This window comes from Lissotriton vulgaris, chromosome 5 (assembly GCF_964263255.1).
Source record: "Lissotriton vulgaris chromosome 5, aLisVul1.2, whole genome shotgun sequence".
Lineage (NCBI taxonomy): Eukaryota > Metazoa > Chordata > Amphibia > Caudata > Salamandridae > Lissotriton > Lissotriton vulgaris.
The window spans coordinates 1,554,831,237-1,554,851,954 of NC_141693.1; the positions used below are offsets into that span (position 1 = coordinate 1,554,831,237).

General features: G+C 44.2%; 1 protein-coding gene across 2 annotated transcripts in view; it reads right to left on the minus strand.

The window, feature by feature from the left end:
• The window catches only part of LOC147715138 (receptor-interacting serine/threonine-protein kinase 3-like), a 354,916-nt gene extending 334,817 nt beyond the window's left edge, over positions 1-20,099 (minus strand). For both annotated transcript variants that reach the window (XM_086923624.1, XM_086923623.1), the window contains exon 1: positions 20,001-20,099. The gene's annotated coding sequence lies outside the window, so the exon portion shown is untranslated. The remainder of the gene's footprint in view (positions 1-20,000) is intronic.
• Positions 20,100-20,718: the final 619 nt, after the last annotated feature.

A 20,718-nucleotide genomic window follows, 5' to 3' on the forward strand; every position in this document is an offset into this window, starting at 1 on the left:
AGTGAAAAAAACAAAGGTGTAACCCGTTCCGTGCTGAGGACAGCCCCCTGCCGTCCCATGTGACGGTGGGCGTGTGCGGAGGACAGCCGGGGGCCGTCCGAAACCTCCCACTGATTAAACTGCCCGCACCGCGGTCAACGGGTTCATGGACAGTATAGTTAGGGGAAAATGTCAGCTAAAACATATAATTTTAAACAAACAAAACATCTGAATTCCACCAGTTATAGTTATCTCAAGTAACTAAATCTTGTGCCCCAAACTAAAATTTGCACCACCCCCTTGCACAATGCTGTCATCAGTGAGGTCACATCAGATGTTGCAGTGATGCTATTAATGACGTCATAGAACATGCCATGAGTGATGCAATATAGGAGGTAAATAACAGTGCATCGCAAAGGGTTGAGTTATAGTTCATTTAGGGTACGATATATAGACCTCCCACTCCATTTTTCTTCAAAAAACAAACTTGTGCCTTATTTAGCCTATTTTATGGGGATATCCACAAAACTGGAGTATATTTAGAATGCCCAGGATGTTGGGGAAAAATAATTAAAGCTTGGCAAGGATATTTTTTGTGGAAATAAACTTGTAAAGGTTTAAGTTCGAACTACGGCAAATACCCAAAGGAAGGCTTATCACTGGGTTTGTGGCAGCAGTGTGGCATGGCTTGGCAGCCGTACAGCAATTTCAGAAGGCGCTAGAAAAGCCAACAGGTTCCCAAAGGTGACACCTTCTGGCTTTCCCAATGCCTTATTATTTTTCTGTTCATGGTTCTGTATCTGGATGCAGCAACTCTTTTCATAGTTTCGGTAATTGCAGATATATTAGATACGTATAGTCCAGTTCAATGGCAGGTATTTGCTTCACAAATGGTACAAACTGATCTCCTTCATGTTCTCTATTGCTTATTATTGTTAATACACTGCTTGCAAACTGTGTTATTCGGAAAATGATTTTTTTTGACTGAGTGCCAATATTGCCCCCTTTCTTATCATTTTGTATAACATGTGTTGTTCAAAGTGTCATCTTTATTTGAAAAAAAGCGAGTTGTGTCATATTCTTGTGTTTGGACACAGAAAGCGATAATGTTAATCTACATTCCCAGTGGTACACTCTTAAACATTGTAGAAGCCACTGGTTCAGTATACTAACTTGTGGCCAGATGTAAGACCATTTTTAGAGGTTGCAAACGGAGAATCAGGTTTCAACATGTACTAACGCTATTTTGCGAGTCTGTAACTTATTACCGATTCGCAAAATGGGGTTTGCGAGTCTGTATTAGGAAGGGGCGTGGCGAGGGCATCCCTTCCTAATAGTGAGTCGTAGGGGCATGTATAATGTTTTGCGACCGGAATGCGGTCACAAAACATTCATATTTTACAGACTCCGTGTAGGAGGTTATAAACCATTCATAAACAGGAAGGGGCCCTTCCCCTTTGTGAATGTGGGCACCAACATTTTTTAAGAGCATGCAGTAGTCTCACTGACTACTCTTAAACAAGCATTGGAATAGCCAATCGGTCTCGCCTCTGGAACCTTGTTATTTATTTATGCAGTACAATATCCTTGGTGCAACAACATCAACTGTTGCATGTATAAACACTTATAAGGTCCCAAAGGCGAGATCCATTGGCGATGCCAATGCTTGTTATTCTTCTGATCTGTTTTTCTAAAATAAAAATTGAGTAAAAATGGGACATTTATGGCAAGATGTTTACTTTCTGAAAGTTATAAAGCACTACAGAAACAATCATTCTCTCTGCATGTTTCTAGATATTCTGAGCTACAGCGTTTTTGTTTTTTAACCTGGCTAAAATAATATTCAACACAGAAAAGGTGAAGGGAGGAATGCTTGCATTAAGAGTAACCATTGGCAATCTTGTGGAGGGCACCATTCAGAGGCTGTGGCATGCAGTTAAATGTGAAAGTGTAGTTCTGTCCTTCCCCACTCTCCAGACCACTCATGACACATGCTTCGATTGCAAGCATGGGCTACATTAGGTTAAAGAGTTAATGAACAGAAGTTTCTTTTTTCGGAGAAGGCGGAAAAGTTGTAAAGGCAGATGTAGTACCCTGGGTGAGATTGGAAAAGGGGGAGTAGTCACAGTATGTTACCGTGATAGGGAAAAGAAGAGGAGGTCAGAAAAAGTTAAAAGATGTGGGAGCGCAAGAAACGGTGGAGTGTGGAGGGTTAAGAGAAGACTGCAGGACAGGAAGAAGAAAGAAGGTATGTGGTTGTAGTAGGAGATTTTCACCTAGTGGCTGTAATCCTAGACAAATCACTTTACTTCATTTTACCTCAATTTGGCTGAGAGAACCTTGAAACAATTCAGTTCTGGATGTGCACTGTATGAAAACCCGACTTGAAAATGATTTAGTAGCCAATAATATTGCTTCCCTTATTACACCAATATTGGCAATATAGAACGTGTTAAAACGTATATCTCTTGGTTAACTCGTGACAGTGACATCAGGGGATGATGCCTTTATACATATAAAAATGCTCAAAACCTTTAATTTTAACAACTGCATATGAAGAATATCATGGTAATCTACTTAGTGATACACGAGCATTCAAGAAAAAAAGTATAATTTCAAAGACTATTTAGCATAGTTTTGGATGATGTTTGCTGTGTGATCTATCTGCCACATCATTTGATGGCTCGACTCAGGCTCGGCTAGCTCTATGAAATTTCTTGCTTGCCTCCCTCTAGTGAGACGCTCATGGTAGTATTCACATTCATTGATGCGTACATTTTTGTAGCTGATACCATGTATGCCTCATGCTCAGGTATGTCCAACTCTCAATCAGTGTCATATTAAGGATTTTGGGGGACTTCGGACAAGAAATATTTTGGAGCACTTTCTTTGGAACAACTTTCAATTGTATTACCCATTTTCTGCCAATTCAACTGCTATGTTCCGGCAATATTTATTTATGCATTAATGGTTATGATACAGAAATACACATAAGTGATCTAGAGAAAAAGTTCACTTTCCCAGGGAGACCTTGAAAGGTAAATGGCCCTGAGCATTCGCCCACTTTGCCCATGCTTTAAAACATTTCTGCCGCCATTTTGCCTACTCTGCTCCCTCAGGTGAACAAAATGAGTACCACTACCACATGCAGCGTGGTGATAAACTTATGTAAACATTTTGCAAGTGCATTTGTAGTTTGATAAACGTAGACGATTAAGAGACAAACCACACAAGGTAAACACAAGGAATATTCCCATTATCGTGTTTCATGCACGGGCAATCAGCAATTTCCGTTTTGCGATGTATTCACGAAAATAAATGAGAACATCTGTTGGCTGTTTGCCATCTGCCACTCACAGTGGGAATCTAATCTGCTCTTTGGCTGAGAACCGAAAAGTCTCATGAAGCTCATACAGACTCCTACAATATACTTAAGAAAAATGGCAGCTCTTTCAAACAAGCCTCTTAAGGACATCATGTCTGCTACTTGGATAGTACCACAAACTAAGGGTGAGCAATAAAAACGAGATTCATATTAAAGATGCTGCTACATAAAAATTATAAACTGTATTACTGTGGACACTATTCACGCCAAACAGGCACGAGAAATGCAGCTCAACTTGCACAGCATCCCTGCAGTGTTTCCTTCTAATGTGGAGGACGTATGCCAATTAATAGCAGGCACTAAGGAAGCGCCTGCAGGTCTCCCTCAGTGTGCACCGGGAAAGCTATCTCTTCTGTTGCACTGATTTATATATGTCACTGTTGTGCCTTTCCAGAGCGGGCAGAATGCGGCCTGTGGCGTCCAGCTGCAGCTGGAGGTGGCTTCCAACAGACAGCGAGTCTCAGAGAGACACGTGTGTATTAAAGCGTTCTGTCGATGAGCGCAATGCCACAGCAAGGAGCGCCATTTTATTTTTAGCAAGCATCAAACGAGTGACGGGGGAGCTGGAGGGGAGCGGTAGGCCACCTGCAGGGCGCGTCATGCCTGGGGCCCAGCGGGCGACGAGCACGAGCTTCCCTGAAAGCGCGCTGAAGGATGAGATGCCACTGATTTTCAGCACTCTTCAAACTCTCAAGACAGCAAGCTGCTAGTGCCTGAATTTCCTGCCCTAACAATCTCCCTTCAGCCTACGCAGTTATTTGGATGGAGCATTAATCAAGTGCTTCCCGATGCATTATGTTAGATAGTTGCAGGAGAGAGGCTATTACTAAGCAATTGTCGCTTTGCAATTGATTGTGAGCTGCTTTTCTTAACTCCCTTTTCTCCTGCTTTATTGACTTTTTAAGGACATCTGGGCCAGAAATAAAAAAACAAGCATTGGCCGCGCGTGAGTTGGGGAGGGGGAGAAGAGGGAGTTGTGTGCACGCTCAGCCAATGCTTACAAAAAAAGCATTGCGTGCAGGCGCGCGCAAGGGGGGGTGCAGCCGAGAGCAGGCACCGTTTCCCTTGCGGGAGCGTGCGACCAAATGGCGCTGCAAGCTCCCGCCAGTTGTGCCTGGAAAGCTGTATCGATCTCAAGAGGTATCTTTCCTATACAGGGGATGCGCGCTGCGTAGGCGAGACCTAAAAATGAAAAAGTAGGTTTTAATTTTTATTATTGAAATGCATCCAGTTTTCCTTTAAGGAAAATGGGCTGCATTTCATAAAAAATAAATCTTTATTTAAAAAGCAATCACAGACATGGTGGTCTGCTGACCCCAGCAGGCCACCATCCCTGTGATTACAGGCCTTTCCCTATGGGTCCCAAATTACAACAAGCCTCATGAATATTAATGAGGCAGGTCAATGGAGACCCCATTGGGAATTCCTAAATGTGTCTGAGACACATTAGTACATCGCATTTTGTGACTTCCTAATTACAGATCACAAAAAGTCGCAATTAGGAAGTCAAAAAATGCATCAGTCGTAAATCTGGCCCTAAATTCCATAAATTTAAATCTAAACGATATAGTAGCTATTGTGTTTCTAGAGCCATTACAGAGTGTAGAAACGTAAACACTATGAGTTTCACAAAATACACCCTTTATCAGGGCATTATTATGTAAAACGTATATCGAAAATCAAATATTAGCCCATGTTAACATCTGCAACCACACAGCATACATTTATTTTGTACTTAACAAACTATCTGCACTGATATACACTCAGCATGGCTGTCCTTGCAGGATCAACCAATTCGAGTTACTATTGCAACTTATTGTTCATAGGGAATCTCAGTTCAAATATTTGTGCTACTGTAATGTAAACTTACGGGTCCCATGATGGTAGTAGTGTGATAGTGAACTATTAGACCCAAAATGTTTCAAACATACAGTTAGTCATCTTACGTTATTGGGGTCTTCAGAAGGTGAGAGCTTTTCTTGAACTTATTTACTACAAATATTGAAGCCACTGTAGTTGCATATATATTGTGGACACGGATTGCAAGGACGGAACAGCTCAAATAAAATAGGTTTGTAAACTGTAAAATGTAATACCAGAACTAGACATTAAGTCCTTACGAACTGCTGGCCTCGATAAGACTGGAAAGGGGCGACCACTCGGTCCCCCCGAACGTATGGCAGAGTGCCTCGATCCCCCCGGGAAGCCATTTTGGGCGGGAGGCGCGTCTCGGCTGGTATGCCCGAAGCGGCGTAGCCGGGGCGCGCTTTTTTCCCGCCCTAGAGTGGGCTGGCCTAGACACTGACGCGGCCGGCCACGCCCTCGGGGCAGGCAGGGGCGGGTTTACGCCCGCCCTGAAGATGGATAAAAAGGGACGCAAAACCAGAAGACATCCTCTTGTTCCTGTGCTCTGAAGCTGCACCTCCTCGCTGCACGTGAGCTCGAGACGGAACGAAGAGCCAATTTTGAGCGTTTTAATCGTTCTTGTTTGTTTTGCAGTTACTTGTTGGAGAATGCCGAAGAAGGCGGGAAAGCGCATGACTACCGACCAGATGCTGCGTGTTCTCATGAAGGAGATGTCCGAGCTAAAGAAGAGGGTGGACAAGAATGAGGAAAGGTGTCCAAAACGTCCTTTGGCGGGAGCAGCCCCGGGAGGGAAAAACAAGAGGCCCAGGAGGGGGGCAGCGGGTGAAGACATCCCGGGTCCCAGTGCCCCGCTCGAGGCTCCAACTCCCGTGCCGGAGGAGGGGAATCCGATTCCCGTTGTGGTCACCCCCGTGTCCGAGGATGATATGCCGCCCGAGCTGGCAGCACAGTTGGCAGCGTGGTTGGGTAAAGGTAACGAGGGCGCCACGGCTGACGATGCGCAGGCGCTGATAAAGCAATTGCGTGAGAAACGGGAAGCAGCCAAGGTGCCCGTGCCGGCTGCAGTAGGGGACAAGACACCAGGGACGATTGCGACCACAGAGGCAGCGTCAGGTGCAGGTAAGCGGCCATTGCCGATCGCGAGGGATGAGTCAACACCCTCTCGGAGAGAAAAGTTGGGGCAACATGTTCCTTTGGCAATTAAGGAAAAGATTTGGGCGGGGGAGTATGTGAACATTTTTTCATTGCTTGTAGATCATTATGAGGTAGAGCATGTAAAGAGTCAGAAGGATCTCATGCATCCGAGTGTTTGGCGCGCAAAAATGGCCGCCTTTAAAGTGAATGAGAATATCGGCAATTGGGGCAATGCTTGGGGAATCTTTACATCAATCTTGGGGGAACGTAGACCTGAGTTGCTTTCCGAGTTCCCAATCTATCAATCACGAATCATGGGGTACTCGACATCGCACCAGGGTAATCATTGGTTCTGTTACGATAATCTGTTCAGAAAGGAAAAGGAGCATAATAAAAGTTTAACCTGGGATTGTTATGATGCCTTGACTTGGGATAAAATGAAGGAGTCAGGAATGTTGAAAATGCCGTTGGTGGGAAGTAATGTTGGCGAATCCTCCCGGCAATATGCGGGGACGCCCTTTCGATCAGGTACGGGTGCCGACGATCACTCGAAACCTACCGGCAATACCGGAAAAAGGGGTTTCTGCTTTAATTACAACAGAGGCAAATGTACTAGACCCCAGGGATCGTGTAAATTCAAACATGAATGTAGTGGTTGTGGGTCGTCCCATCCTGAGGCCTCGTGCAGAGCCAGAACGGGTGATAACGGGGGGAGAGGAGGTGCCAAACAGGTCTAATATAGTCCGAGGGGCGCCTTTACCCACTCCGATTGATACCCTGGCGATGATCCCTTGGCTCAGTGACTACCCGGATCGTACTTCTGCTGGGGTGCTGCGGAACGGTTTTTCGTATGGTTTCCGCATCCCGGTAGGGGACTTTCAGGGTGTGGATAAGTGTAAAAACCAACTTTCCGTCCTGCAGCATACGACCGTAGTTCAGGATAAGATCCGGAAAGAGGTGACTCGAGGTCGGGTCGCCGGCCCGTTTAGTGTACCCCCGGTCCAGAATTTTGTTTGTTCTCCCTTAGGGGTAGTCCCCAAGAAAGACCCCGGTGAGTTCCGACTGATTCATAATTTATCAGCTCCACGAGGTCTTTCCGTAAATGAGGCAATCGATCCAGAAGTGTGTTCGGTGCGGTACGCATCCTTCGATGAGGCCGTAGCCATTTTGAATCGCCTGGGGCCCGGGGCGCTGATGGCGAAGTCAGATATCGAGTCAGCGTTCCGATTGCTCCCGGTACACCCAGACGACCAGCGTCTCCTAGGATTCATGTTTCAGGGTTGTTATTACATGGATAGGTGTATGCCAATGGGGTGCTCTATATCCTGTGCTTATTTCGAGAAATTCAGTAGTTTTCTACAATGGGTCTTCACAGAGAAAACGGGTTTCCGAGATGTAATGCACTACCTTGATGATTTTCTGTTTCTTGGGGCAGCCGGGGGTCTTGAATGTGGCCGGGTCTTGGCCGAATTTCGTGTGTTGATGAAACAGTTTGGTGTGCCATTGGCGCCGGGTAAAACAGTGGGTCCTACGACTTGCCTCGAGTTTCTGGGGATCGAGTTGGACTCCATTGAGGGGTGTTTCCGTTTGCCAGCTGAGAAAGTGTTGAAGTTCAGGGCTGTGCTGCAAATGTGTATAAATGCATCAAAAGTTACGCTGCAACAATTACAGCAGGTGGTGGGACAGTTGAATTTTGCCTTGAGGGTAATACCAATGGCTCGCCCCTTTTCCCGTTCAATTGCTCAAGCGATGGTCGGCCTTAAAGAGGGCCATCATCGCACGAGACTATCGGCCGAGATCCGCCAGGACATGCGTATTTGGTTAGCATTTTTGGCGGATTTCAATGGTAGAATCGTCTGGAATGAACCAGCCGTGTCTTCTGAAGAGCTGGGGCTATGGACAGATTCGGCAGGAAGCATAGGTTTTGGCGCCATCTTTGGCACAAAATGGTCGGCACAAAGATGGCCGACATGGTGGCATGAGAATGGTCTGACGAGTAATATTGCTTTCCTGGAACTGTTTCCCATCTTGGTGGCCTTGAGAACATGGCCCGATGGGTTCAAAGATCACTCTGTCGTATTTTGGTCTGACAATATGACCGTGGTCGAGTGCATCAATAGTCAGGCAGCACGTTGTAAACTGATTTTAAGACTGCTTAAGGAAATTGTTTTACTATGTATGCAATTGAACGTGCTATTCAGAGCAAAACATGTTCCAGGGGTGATGAATCAGGCGGCTGACGCACTGTCTCGTTTTCAAATACAGGCTTTCTCGGGTTTCCTCCCCTCAGCGGACCCAGAGCCGGCACCCTTTCCCGAAGCTCTCTGGTCTCTCGGTGCCCCGAAGTTCGTCACCTCGTGGGAGAGAGTCTAGCACCAAGGACGAGGAAGGCATACGAAGGGGCGTTTCGGGCCTATTTAGGCTTTTTGGGGAGTGATAGAGAGCGACTTTGGGGTCACGAGGAATGGGTGGTGAAGTTCCTGATGTCCTTACGTAGGGCTGGGAAATCGGTGGCTACGGCCCAGAGGCATCGTGCTGCCATTTCCTTTGTTGCCAGAGCACACGCTATTCAGGACCCAACAGCGTCTTTCGTTGTACAGAAAGCGCTGCGTGGGTGGCAACGCCTTGAGGGTCGCAGAGTAGATGAAAGGCGCCCGATAGGTTTGGATAGATTGTCCCAGTTGTTGGCCACACTCCCGGCCACATGTTCATCTCAGTTTGAGGCGGTGCTGTTCCGAGCCGCTTTTACGCTAGCATTTCACGGAGCAATGCGGGTGAGCGAACTGGTTGCAAGGAACAGACTGGATGTGGCGGGGGGTTTGTGCCAAGAACACGTTCAGATCAGGGGAGAAACAATGACTGTCTCCTTTGTAAAGTCCAAGACCGACCAAGATGGGATGGGTGACTGCGTCATCATACGCAGGATTCCCGGGTCCTCCATATGTCCGGTAAAGTGTTTAGAGGATTACCTAGCACGAAGGGTGGCATCATGGGGGGGGACTTTGTTAAGACACGCTGACGCCACCCCACTGACGAAATTTCAGTTTCAGCGGGTGCTTGCGATGTCAATTGCCGCTGCGGGCTTGAACCCGGGCGAATTTGGGACCCATTCCTTTCGGATAGGGGCTGCTGCGGAAGCTACAGCCAGGGGTCTTAATGTTGAGCAAGTGAAACGAGTGGGGCGTTGGTCCTCCAATTGTTATAAAAGATACGTGCGGTTGCACATGTTGTGAAGCTGTAATACTGTACTCACGCTTCTTGTTTTTTGTTTGGTTTTCAGTTACGCAAGCCTACGAGGCGGGGCGGACTATGCAGTCGACCCTACACCGGGCCAGCGGTCAGACATCACCGGCTGTGAAAAAGGAGGTGTGGGTCGTGGGCCACTCATACGTGAGGCGTGCCGCAGACGTATTCAAAGCAGGTGACATGATTCACGTAGCTGGGGAATACGGGTACAGGATGTCCTTCTACGGAAGGGGCGGTCTCTGTATTGACCAGTTTCAAACATTTTTCGAGGGTTTGTTAGGGCGGACAAGGTCACCGCCGTCTATAGTTATAGTGCATGTTGGGGGCAATGATTTGGTCACCATCGGTAGACGACTACTCCTGGAGGCAATGCTTTCCACTGTAAGTTGGTTGGCGAGGAGAGTTCCGGGGTGCACGATTGCATGGTCCCATTTGATTCCACGAAAGGTGTGGCGGGGGGCTATCTCTATTCCTGCTTTGAACCACTCTGTTAGAAAGCTTAACAATAAAGTGAGTAGGTTGTTCCGTTCCAGGACATTGCATTCTATTTCTCATAGCTGTATTAATGATGACAGTATGTATTTGGGGGATGGTGTGCATTTGTCTTGGGTGGGGAATGAGTTACTCTTAGGAGACTTCTTAGCATGGTTAAAATCATTGAAACATGACCTTTAGGTAGGAGTTTTGTGGGGGGTCCGGATAGCCGGTCAACTATCCGGCCTGTGGCGGTAAGGTCATGATCGGTGAGCACTAATTGGAAGATCCCTATGAGTGGGCGTCACCCAACACGGATGGGAGCGCTCGGGGGAGGTGGCCTTTGGCCCCTCAACGGGGAGGCGGTCCCTTCTAAGGATGGGTCGCCGAAAGAAGAGGAAAGGCGGTCAAGGCCCCTTCCTGTGTAGGAGGGGTTACAGCCCCCTCCTGGGGAATTTCCCGGGGCCAGTGACATCTGCGACGGCAGATGCGGTAAGTTGTGTGGGGTTGGGGGGAGGTCTACGATACCTTCTAGATACCTCACACGAGTCTTCGAACGACCTTTAACTGGCGTCGAGTTGATAAGTGCCCCCGTCAAGTCAAGGGAAATTGGTAGTAGTTGCACTTGAGTACGCCTCAGTGCTGTCGCCCCTCCCAAGTGGGGGGGGGTATGTCTGGTTAGGGATCTTGACACCGGTTACGACCTTGCCGTTGGCCCTTAAACGTTAGGATGTACAATTTCAATATTTCAAGTAAATGTTTTTGTAGGATGTTAGTTCGGCTAGGAGAACCTCTGTATTAGAGAATCTGTTAAGGTTAGCCAAACATCGCAATGTGGTATGAAATTGTACATTAATGTTTAAATGTTTTAATATTTTGTTTTAATAAATACGGCCGGGAGGGTCACTCCCTCCCACTTCCAAAAACTTCAAGAACTGTTTCCGGTTTCCCTCCTTTGGGGATTGTGTTGAGAGGGGGTGGCGGGTATCTCAGCCATATGGAAAGGGGCGACCACTCGGTCCCCCCGAACGTATGGCAGAGTGCCTCGATCCCCCCGGGAAGCCATTTTGGGCGGGAGGCGCGTCTCGGCTGGTATGCCCGAAGCGGCGTAGCCGGGGCGCGCTTTTTTCCCGCCCTAGAGTGGGCTGGCCTAGACACTGACGCGGCCGGCCACGCCCTCGGGGCAGGCAGGGGCGGGTTTACGCCCGCCCTGAAGATGGATAAAAAGGGACGCAAGACCAGAAGACATCCTCTTGTTCCTGTGCTCTGAAGCTGCACCTCCTCGCTGCACGGGAGCTCGAGACGGAACGAAGAGCCAATTTTGACCCACCCACCAGCCCCTGAGGACAGCCAGTTGTTTTAATAAAGTTGATCAATTATTCTATTTCGTTTACAGGTTGTTTTAGTGTTATGTTGATATTGAATGTGTAATAAAGATTGGGCTAATTTTACAAGTTTGTGATTAAAGAACTTCGGATTTAAGGTCCATTTATAAACAGGCTTTTTTCGGTCATAGTGGCCAATGTAGTTTCGTTTGGTTAGCATTTGTCGTATTCATTTTGGTCGGGCGGTAAGGTCATGATCGGTGAGCACTAATTGGAAGATCCCTATGAGTGGGCGTCACCCAACACGGATGGGAGCGCTCGGGGGAGGTGGCCTTTGGCCCCTCAACGGGGAGGCGGTCCCTTCTAAGGATGGGTCGCCGAAAGAAGAGGAAAGGCGGTCAAGGCCCCTTCCTGTGTAGGAGGGGTTACAGCCCCCTCCTGGGGAATTTCCCGGGGCCAGTGACATCTGCGACGGCAGATGCGGTAAGTTGTGTGGGGTTGGGGGGAGGTCTACGATACCTTCTAGATACCTCACACGAGTCTTCGAACGACCTTTAACTGGCGTCGAGTTGATAAGTGCCCCCGTCAAGTCAAGGGAAATTGGTAGTAGTTGCACTTGAGTACGCCTCAGTGCTGTCGCCCCTCCCAAGTGGGGGGGGGGTATGTCTGGTTAGGGATCTTGACACCGGTTACGACCTTGCCGTTGGCCCTTAAACGTTAGGATGTACAATTTCAATATTTCAAGTAAATGTTTTTGTAGGATGTTAGTTCGGCTAGGAGAACCTCTGTATTAGAGAATCTGTTAAGGTTAGCCAAACATCGCAATGTGGTATGAAATTGTACATTAATGTTTAAATGTTTTAATATTTTGTTTTAATAAATACGGCCGGGAGGGTCACTCCCTCCCACTTCCAAAAACTTCAAGAACTGTTTCCGGTTTCCCTCCTTTGGGGATTGTGTTGAGAGGGGGTGGCGGGTATCTCAGCCATAATGTAGTATTGTACACTCCATTCGTCATGTGATAAAAAGCATGTGTGCAGGTACCTTGTAAATGCTCACAAGATCACATGTGCCATGATTGCTCAACACTGCTGATGGCGGGAAACAATACAGTGAGCATGGAGAGATCAGCAATAAGTTCTTGGATGTACAACAGACCACCTCACGCCTCCTGGCTCAAAGCACACACTCCTGGGGTGGCAATGCATTGCCTAAACATAGTGCTAATGTGAACACATTTGAGTCACATGGGCTGTTCCGGCATCCAGATGTCAATAAATCTGAGGGGCTACAGACATGCCAACGTGATTCAAGCCTTAACAAGCCAAACTGCACTTTTTCCCCAGTGATAGCCGCGCATGCACACACAGCAGTGCTGGGCAACGGAATATCAGCCATGAGCCAAGCCCTGGGGAGCAGGGCCACTTGTGTGACATCTTTACCTTAGAGCCCATTCAGGTAGCTGAAAATTGCACCAGCCCCTAGAGCACCATAGCATGAGAGAGACGTTTCTCCGTGTCTCCTTCCTTGTAAGGAGAGAGTTGTGTCATCTGTGTTCATATAATGCAGGAAGTGTGTCCTTGCCTGATGGTTACCCTGGTCTTCCATAGGAGGAGTGCCTTGGTTCATTAGAACTTGAGAGGTCAAGAACATTCTGTGTTACACAGTTTACTGTGGTTAGTGGCTGATGATAAGAGGGAAATCAGGCCAACACCCAATGAGCTAGCGCCTTTATCATCTAACGAGCATCTGCGTCCTGTATCTAAAACAATTAAAATCACACTCCTTGCACAAAGGCTTACAGGTCTTCAACAAAGCCTTCCATGCCAGTCAAAACTATCTTGCCTACATCAGTCAGTATCAACATCGCCCATCTGAGACTTTAAAGAACGAGGCGTCAAGAAGAGAAATTCTCTCCAGCATTGTGCCCATATGGAATGGCTTGCCCATACGCATTCATCTCCCATCATCTGCATAAGAACCCTCGCCCATGTTCATATTAGCTTTTTTGCCCACAAAATTTACACTCGTTTAATATAGCGAGAGGGTTTTCTACTCGGGCTCTGATGGAAGTGGTTCTGTTTGTTCGATAGGTACCCCCATATGACCTCAATAAGTACCCCCTTTGTGATCTCAATAGGTACCCCCTTTATAATCTGTAACCCACCCAAATTGCAACTGATTAAGGAAAACAAACACCCAATAACGGAGCACTAAATTCAGCAACAATGGAGACTTTGGGTAACGGGTTACCCTTTGCAAATGCCTTAAGCTACACAACAGTGAATTGTAATTTGTGTTTTTAAGAATCGTGGCACCTACATAAACCTTAGCAATTGGATGCTGCTTACTCATCTCCTATTGTAACCACACATCTACTGAGTGGAGCCCTATGAATAAAATAGGTTAATATTTCCAAAATGTAATAGCACTCAAATTACAAACATCAGAAAGATGGAAGGACGAGTCTCCCTTATAGGATCTAAACTTGTGATATTTAAATCACTGCAGATGTCAACAACTAGCGTTAACCCAGTTAGCCATCTTACGACCTCAATACGTTTCTCTGTATTCCCTTGTTATATATATGTTTTTTTAAAGTGCCGGGTGTAACAGGGCAGATATATGAATTTTCTCTAGTTTGTTTCTGTAGCTAGTGGCAAATGTTGCTTCCAACTACAATCCTTTCAATAAAAAGTGATAGTGGGGTTATGATGCAGGCTGCTGACTTGTCCGTTCCAGGAAAGATCTCTCATTATTTTATTAACTTTTTTCTTTCAAATCTTTCTAGTGAAAATTTTCAATGAACACTATGAGGAATACTTAGCACTTTGCATACAAAAGCAACAAAATGGCAATAAAGTAGCAAGAGGTAACCAGGCTATGGTTGACATTATGGATCATATATTATCGTGATCTGGTTCAGTTTGCAACATGGAAAGTAAGATGAAAGTGCCATGATGACAGTTAACAACCCCTATACTAAACCACTACCCAACACATGCACATAGCAACACTAAAGAAATGAATAGTCCAGAAGAAGCTCTGAAGGAGAGAGAAGGGCTGGTAGATTGAACCTGGGAGTGGTAATAGAGAGCTTTTAGTCAGCATGGTATATTATCCAATGAAGATGTCTCACACTTCTTTGGGAGTGGATCTCTCCCAGGGGAAGTCAATGTCATTGTAAAACATTTGTACAATACCATAATACCTAGTAGGGGTCCTCAAAGACCCCGAACCAAGGTACTGCAAAATGTTATCTAGTGGGTGTTAAGCCAAGACTTCACCCTCGCCAGATAGTTCATAAGTGGTTTCTAAATGTTATATATTTTGCATCAGGGCGCAACAGTGGACCTCTTTCTTTTTTCAAGACAGTGCAATGACTGTTTAGCTGCTCCAGTCATGTGGCATAACAATCTCCAGTCTGCACGTGTCATACCTTTAAGTGTTGATGGTCAAAACCCCAAGAGTACAGTGAAGGGATCTGCTGGAATTAGATGTCCTAAAGTTTCTTTAATGTGACACAGTATATCCGTCCAGGAAAACCACCATTTGTGTAAGAAACCCCCAAGTTGAGTGCCATCCTCAAGGGAAACAATCTGCTTAAGCGCAGCGGGCTGAGGTATCATTGGTACTGTAACATATAGACAGAAGCTTTATGGCGGATTCTCCTGTATGTCTTAGTGAAATCGCATCAATTGTCTTCCCACTGTTTCTGGAGAATAGGCGTCCCCTGGAATGCTTCACAATGTGTTGGCATGGGTATTTAGTACGCAGTTTTTTTAATGTTCCAAATATTTTATAACATTTTGACTAAAGACAAGAAAATCATACAAAAAAGAGCTCCGAAAATGTACAAATATACATTAAAACAGTATGTGAAAAAAACACTATTACAAATCACTTTCAAGTATGATTAATAAAAGTACCTATAATACTAAAAGTATAACTTTGTAATAAAAAATAAAGGAGACAAATTCAAAACCTATGCATATAAATATATACAGCTACTAAAGTTAAGTATTAAACTTATACAATTTACAAGTAATAACTATAATAAAATGTACACAGTGATTTAAACCTAAATAATCATCAATTGGTTTCCAAAAAATGTGATGTCAGAGTATTATGGATGATACCCGATAAAGACAAATTAGTACCTCTCCTGGTAAAAATTGCCCATGCACACCATGCATTAATTGATAATAATGAGCTATTTTTCCAATTAGCAGTAATTGATTTTTAAGTTGCAGATATTAGGAATAAAAATGTTTATTGTTCATAATTTGGTGGAGAGTGAAGTGGATTTACATATTACTAGTGTATAAGATAATGAATCTGTGATATTCAAAATTTTAGTAATAACCTGTCAAACTTAGGGGCTGATTTTGATGGCGGAAGGACCGCCACCTGCAAAGCCAGCGGTGGCAACTGCCGGCCCTGCAGTGGCGGTCGTTCCGCCATCAAACGGATATTCCCCACTGCCAGATTAGGATTGCAGTGGGAACAGGATTGTGTCTGCAGCGGATGCAAAGACCGTCCGCCACCAGCAATTGTCCCAACTGCCTGGCGGACGGTCCAGGGAGCCCAAAATGGTGGCAGTGCCTAGCACACACTGTCCTCCAGATTAGGATGCAGGCAAACACCGGCCTTACCATGGCGACGTTCTGCTACCGGGCCTGTTGCGGGCCCCCGGGGGGGGTGGAGGTAGGGGGCTGCACTTGGGGGGTACCTATGGTACCCCCCTACATTGCCATGCTCAAAGTGGCACGCGGGCCGGACACGTTGTGCATAGCAATGCAAAACATTGTTTAACATTGCGTATATTGCTGCAGCCAGCAGCACTGTCCGCAATGTTAAACTGCCAGCATGCACCCACCAGTGTGGCGGGCGCATCCTAATTCTGCGGGCGGGAATGCCGCACCTATGGCGGACAGTCCCAGCTCCGCAGGGATGGCGGGCAGACCTCCGCCCGCCATTCTAATAGGCCCCTTAATTCCAGAACTTAGTAACAATATGACATTTATATAGCATATCTCTCAACGAACCTGTATTTAAAGAACAATTCTAACAATAAGATACATTTAAATGTTGTTTCTTATATAATCCTAAAGGGGTCCATAGACAATTAAAAAGTATAAAGGGATTAGTATGAAATAGAGATACAGGTAACCATCCTGAAACAGAATTCAACCACATTTTCCTCCACATATATAAAAGAGAACAATCAAATTATTTATTCCAAAAGGTAGAAAGAAAATTGATATTGTCCCCATTAGAATTATTTCTTTTTTTATATAACAAGGACACTACATGGGATCAAGCAGCTATTGTTCGAATATTTAATTCCAAATCAGAGGAGGCAATTAAAGGAAAATCATTCAGGAATGAATCAAGGACAGAGTTAAATAGCAATTCATATTTATACATATCTGTCTGTTGCAAATTAAGTGTTGAAATCCATCAAAACTTAAAAAGGCATTGTTATGGTAAATATCCTTTAAATAAAAAATACCAGCTTTAATCGAAGAAAGCCAAAAGGTTGTGTGGCGAGCTGATTTTAATGACAGATTATACCAGAATGATAAATTTAACATATGTGAAATAGGACACTGAAAAACTGAATCCAAATCATGTAAAATCAATTTTGTAGATTTCAATATTACTGGTTTCTTTAAAAAAAGTTGTAAAATTGGATATTGTGGGCAAAGCAGGCAAAGGAAACGGTGATGTGAAACTTATTTCAATGCAAAGCCAGGAAGGTAAAATTATTATGTTCTATATTTTGAAACCATAAAGTAATTTGTTTTAAAATAAAAACTTTATGATAAACAAGGAAATCTGGCAACCCTAGCCCACCATTGTTTTTAGACAATTTTAGTTTTTTATAACTTAAACAGGGAGATTTGCTATTCCAAATAAATTTAGGGAAATATTTATCAATATTCTTATAAACTTTAGGAGGGATTACAATATCATTATACCCCGGAACTCTAAACGTTAATAAAGATCAAAATATGTAAACTTGATAAGTTGGTATCATATTACCAGTAAAATAATATCTTGTCAGGCATACAACAAAGATGGGTTTGTAAAAAAGTTTATTTCCTTTAATTTATGCAGATATTCTTCTGTATACAAAAAAATTGTCAGGACAGTGTGTATCCCTTATTGCAACAGATTCAAATACAAAGATATTGACAAGAATCGTTGCACTACACGGTCCTGATCAATATTCACACGGACAGCTGACACGTGTTTCGTCACATCCAGTGAAAAATCATTTTGATAGAAGTAATGGTAACCGACCATGTTACTTCATGAACTAAGACATAAAATGCATGGCCTGAAATAGCAAAATTCTGAATAGTAGGATTAAAAATGTAACACATTAGGTAACAGGATATTAATAAACAAGTCGAGAATAAGAATTAAGTGGGTTAGAAAACAAGCATTTGCAATGCAACGATATTTCAAAAGATTTTTCCTGATTAAATTCCTTCACATTTCTAATGAAATTATACACACGAGATTTTGCTGAAAAGTGTGCTAAGCAGCTCCCTATCTCTGTTTTAATATGTGGGATAAAGTACCTGCAGCTGTACATTATAAGCAGACAGCAAGTCACCAAGAAGTTGCATGACCGTATAGAGTAACGAGCCTTCAAGCAGCCTTTGTCTATAAGGTCATGGAAAAAATGCTGCATGACCTGCCTTTCACCTTGGTTGCTGGCAGCATGCGTTGTGACGTTAGGACTCAACTGTAATAACCTATTACAGAAGAGCAGCTATATAATTTATTACAGATGACATGAGAACTCTCAAGTGGACTGTAGTGAGGAAATTATAGAGTGGCTTTTATAGAAGGAGTGTAGGCTCCCATACAATGTATATTGTATTGTTGCCGAACCAGGCAGAGTCAAAGCCGCCTTCATCATCAAGCTCTCCCGATTAGTAAACTGAATTCAAACATCAAGAACTAATATTTTGCTAACATAACAGCATGGGTACCACCTTACCGGCAACTGCTTTCACAAGAGTGATGCACTACAAAGCATTCTGTTAAAACAACAGAAAGTTGACATAATACTGGTTGTGCTTATCTTCATTCTTTACCCACGAGGAATCCAAGATAAGTTAATGCCCTAACACTGCTACAGCTTTACCACTTCTATATTAATTCCAATTTAGCCACTATGAAAATACCGTTGGATTTTCTTTTACAAATGAGTCATTTTTGTTTTAGCTGTATTTACTTTTAAATGTATTAAACTCACAATATGAATAAAAGGTCTTTTTCCTTAGTAGGCCAATTGCAGTTTGAGCAATCAAGAATAGATTGTCTTCAAAAAAAGAGATCAAATAGGATACCCCCAAATGTTTGTGTTAGGAAATGTGTCTCAGCAACTTTGCCTGGTGAATCTGCTAAAATTAGACAATATTGCAAGATGCTCAAGCTTTCGAGTTTCATGCTTGACTAGGTCATCCATGCCAGTATTTGGCATGACATTCTGGCATATATAGTCCTTATTTGATAATATGTCAACAGGGTAATACATTTCAGAATTCACAAAAAAAACACCTCTTGACTGGATGAGTTATTCACGCATTTGCCCGAGTAACTTAATTGTTCTGATTTTGGGGTAAACAGGCATCTTTGCCTTAAGCCATGTCTAACTGGGATTGCAAGAGACACCCTACTATTCATCAATACCTATACTCTTCTACTGTTGCCCAATTGTTAGCATGTAACAACTGTATTATTGATAAAAGCCCTTTTAACTCTTTAGTGTTTCCAAAAGGTGCTGCAGTCCACCGAATCTGAAGTAGCCCTAAAATTACCTAAAACAACACAATAAAGTTCTTTTAGCAACTTTTCAGATTATGAGGCAATGATCCACATTTGAATGGCCACACTGGAAACCTGCTTGTTCAATGGAAAGCATAACATTTTCAGCACACCATTCATTTAATCTCCTTAGTATAGATGTTATGAAGATGTTTAATGCTATACCCATTCATTCCTAACCTATAAGGAGATACAAAGTGGCCACCAAACAAGTGACTCCTTTTTAGACAACAGAAAGTTGCATGCTGGGACTTGGATTTCTGCTTTAGACATATGACAAGTACAACACAACTGTAACTAGCGGCCCCACAACCACACCGACAAGTAGCTGTTGGCTTAAAAGCCAGGACTGGCTAAAGAAGTCACAAAGAACACGTGGGCACTTAACTCGGTGTATCACATGATGCAAAATCGCTGGATTACATGTTTCCAGACAGTAGTTTAATTTAATAAATCCGTGCATTCCTGGGAGTTGTGTTTATGGTTCATTTCCAGACAGCCAATTGGACTAGTAGGTCAGATCAGAAGGATTTGTGAAAGAAAAGCCCGTGACACGGCTGGGAAAGAGTTTCCAAGTGGCATGGAGTCATCTGCTTAACATACACTTACAATCTTACATGGCAACAATGTTGAGGAAATCAAAACACTTAATGTTGACAGCGGTTACTTTTAACATTGTTTTCACCGCTGTTGACTAATAACTACAGCTCCTGCCTATTCTTTTCCAGAGGGTAGACACTCACCTTCGTCCCGGTTCGGGCGTCAGGCGCGGGACGCTGAGAGCAGCTCGCGAGCCCCGTCCTCCTAAGGCTGACACATTCATTCGCCGCACTTCCGCCTCCGTCCCTCGGACAGGCGCACGCAGCTCGCTGCTTCCCCCTCCGGTGTCTTCTGGGATACCCCACCGAAAAGCAGCTCTTCCCTTCCTGCTTTCACTTTCCTTCCCCTGTGCACTTAAGTGTACGTTTCCTCTCATGCTTCGACAAGGAGCTGTACACGCTATACATAGTTCATCATAACACAATACAACTGGATGTTTTTGAGGCTTTACTTACTTTACTTTAGTTGTTTTTGGTATAGCACTGCTAAACAACAGGTGAAGCCAGTGAGTGCTTTACAACAAAGATACATTTAAGAAAGGATATTTGGAACGTAGAAAGTGGTACACCTATCTAAAAGTATTCTATATTGAGGCAGATGATGGGTAGATCCAACATTATTAATATGAATTTGTAATAATACGCCTGGAAATGAAAAATATACTAGAATAACACGCAGTTAACTTTTTTTTTAGCCATGCCTTGCAGAGATGATGAGGGAATCATGTCTAGTAAACAAAAATAAACGGAATGGCCTTTAGTGGCATTGACACGGTGACGCATATAGTGGATGTCTACGCCGGAAGCACTAAATGGTCATTGTATAATAAGATGTGCAGGATATAAAGTCATATATATGAAA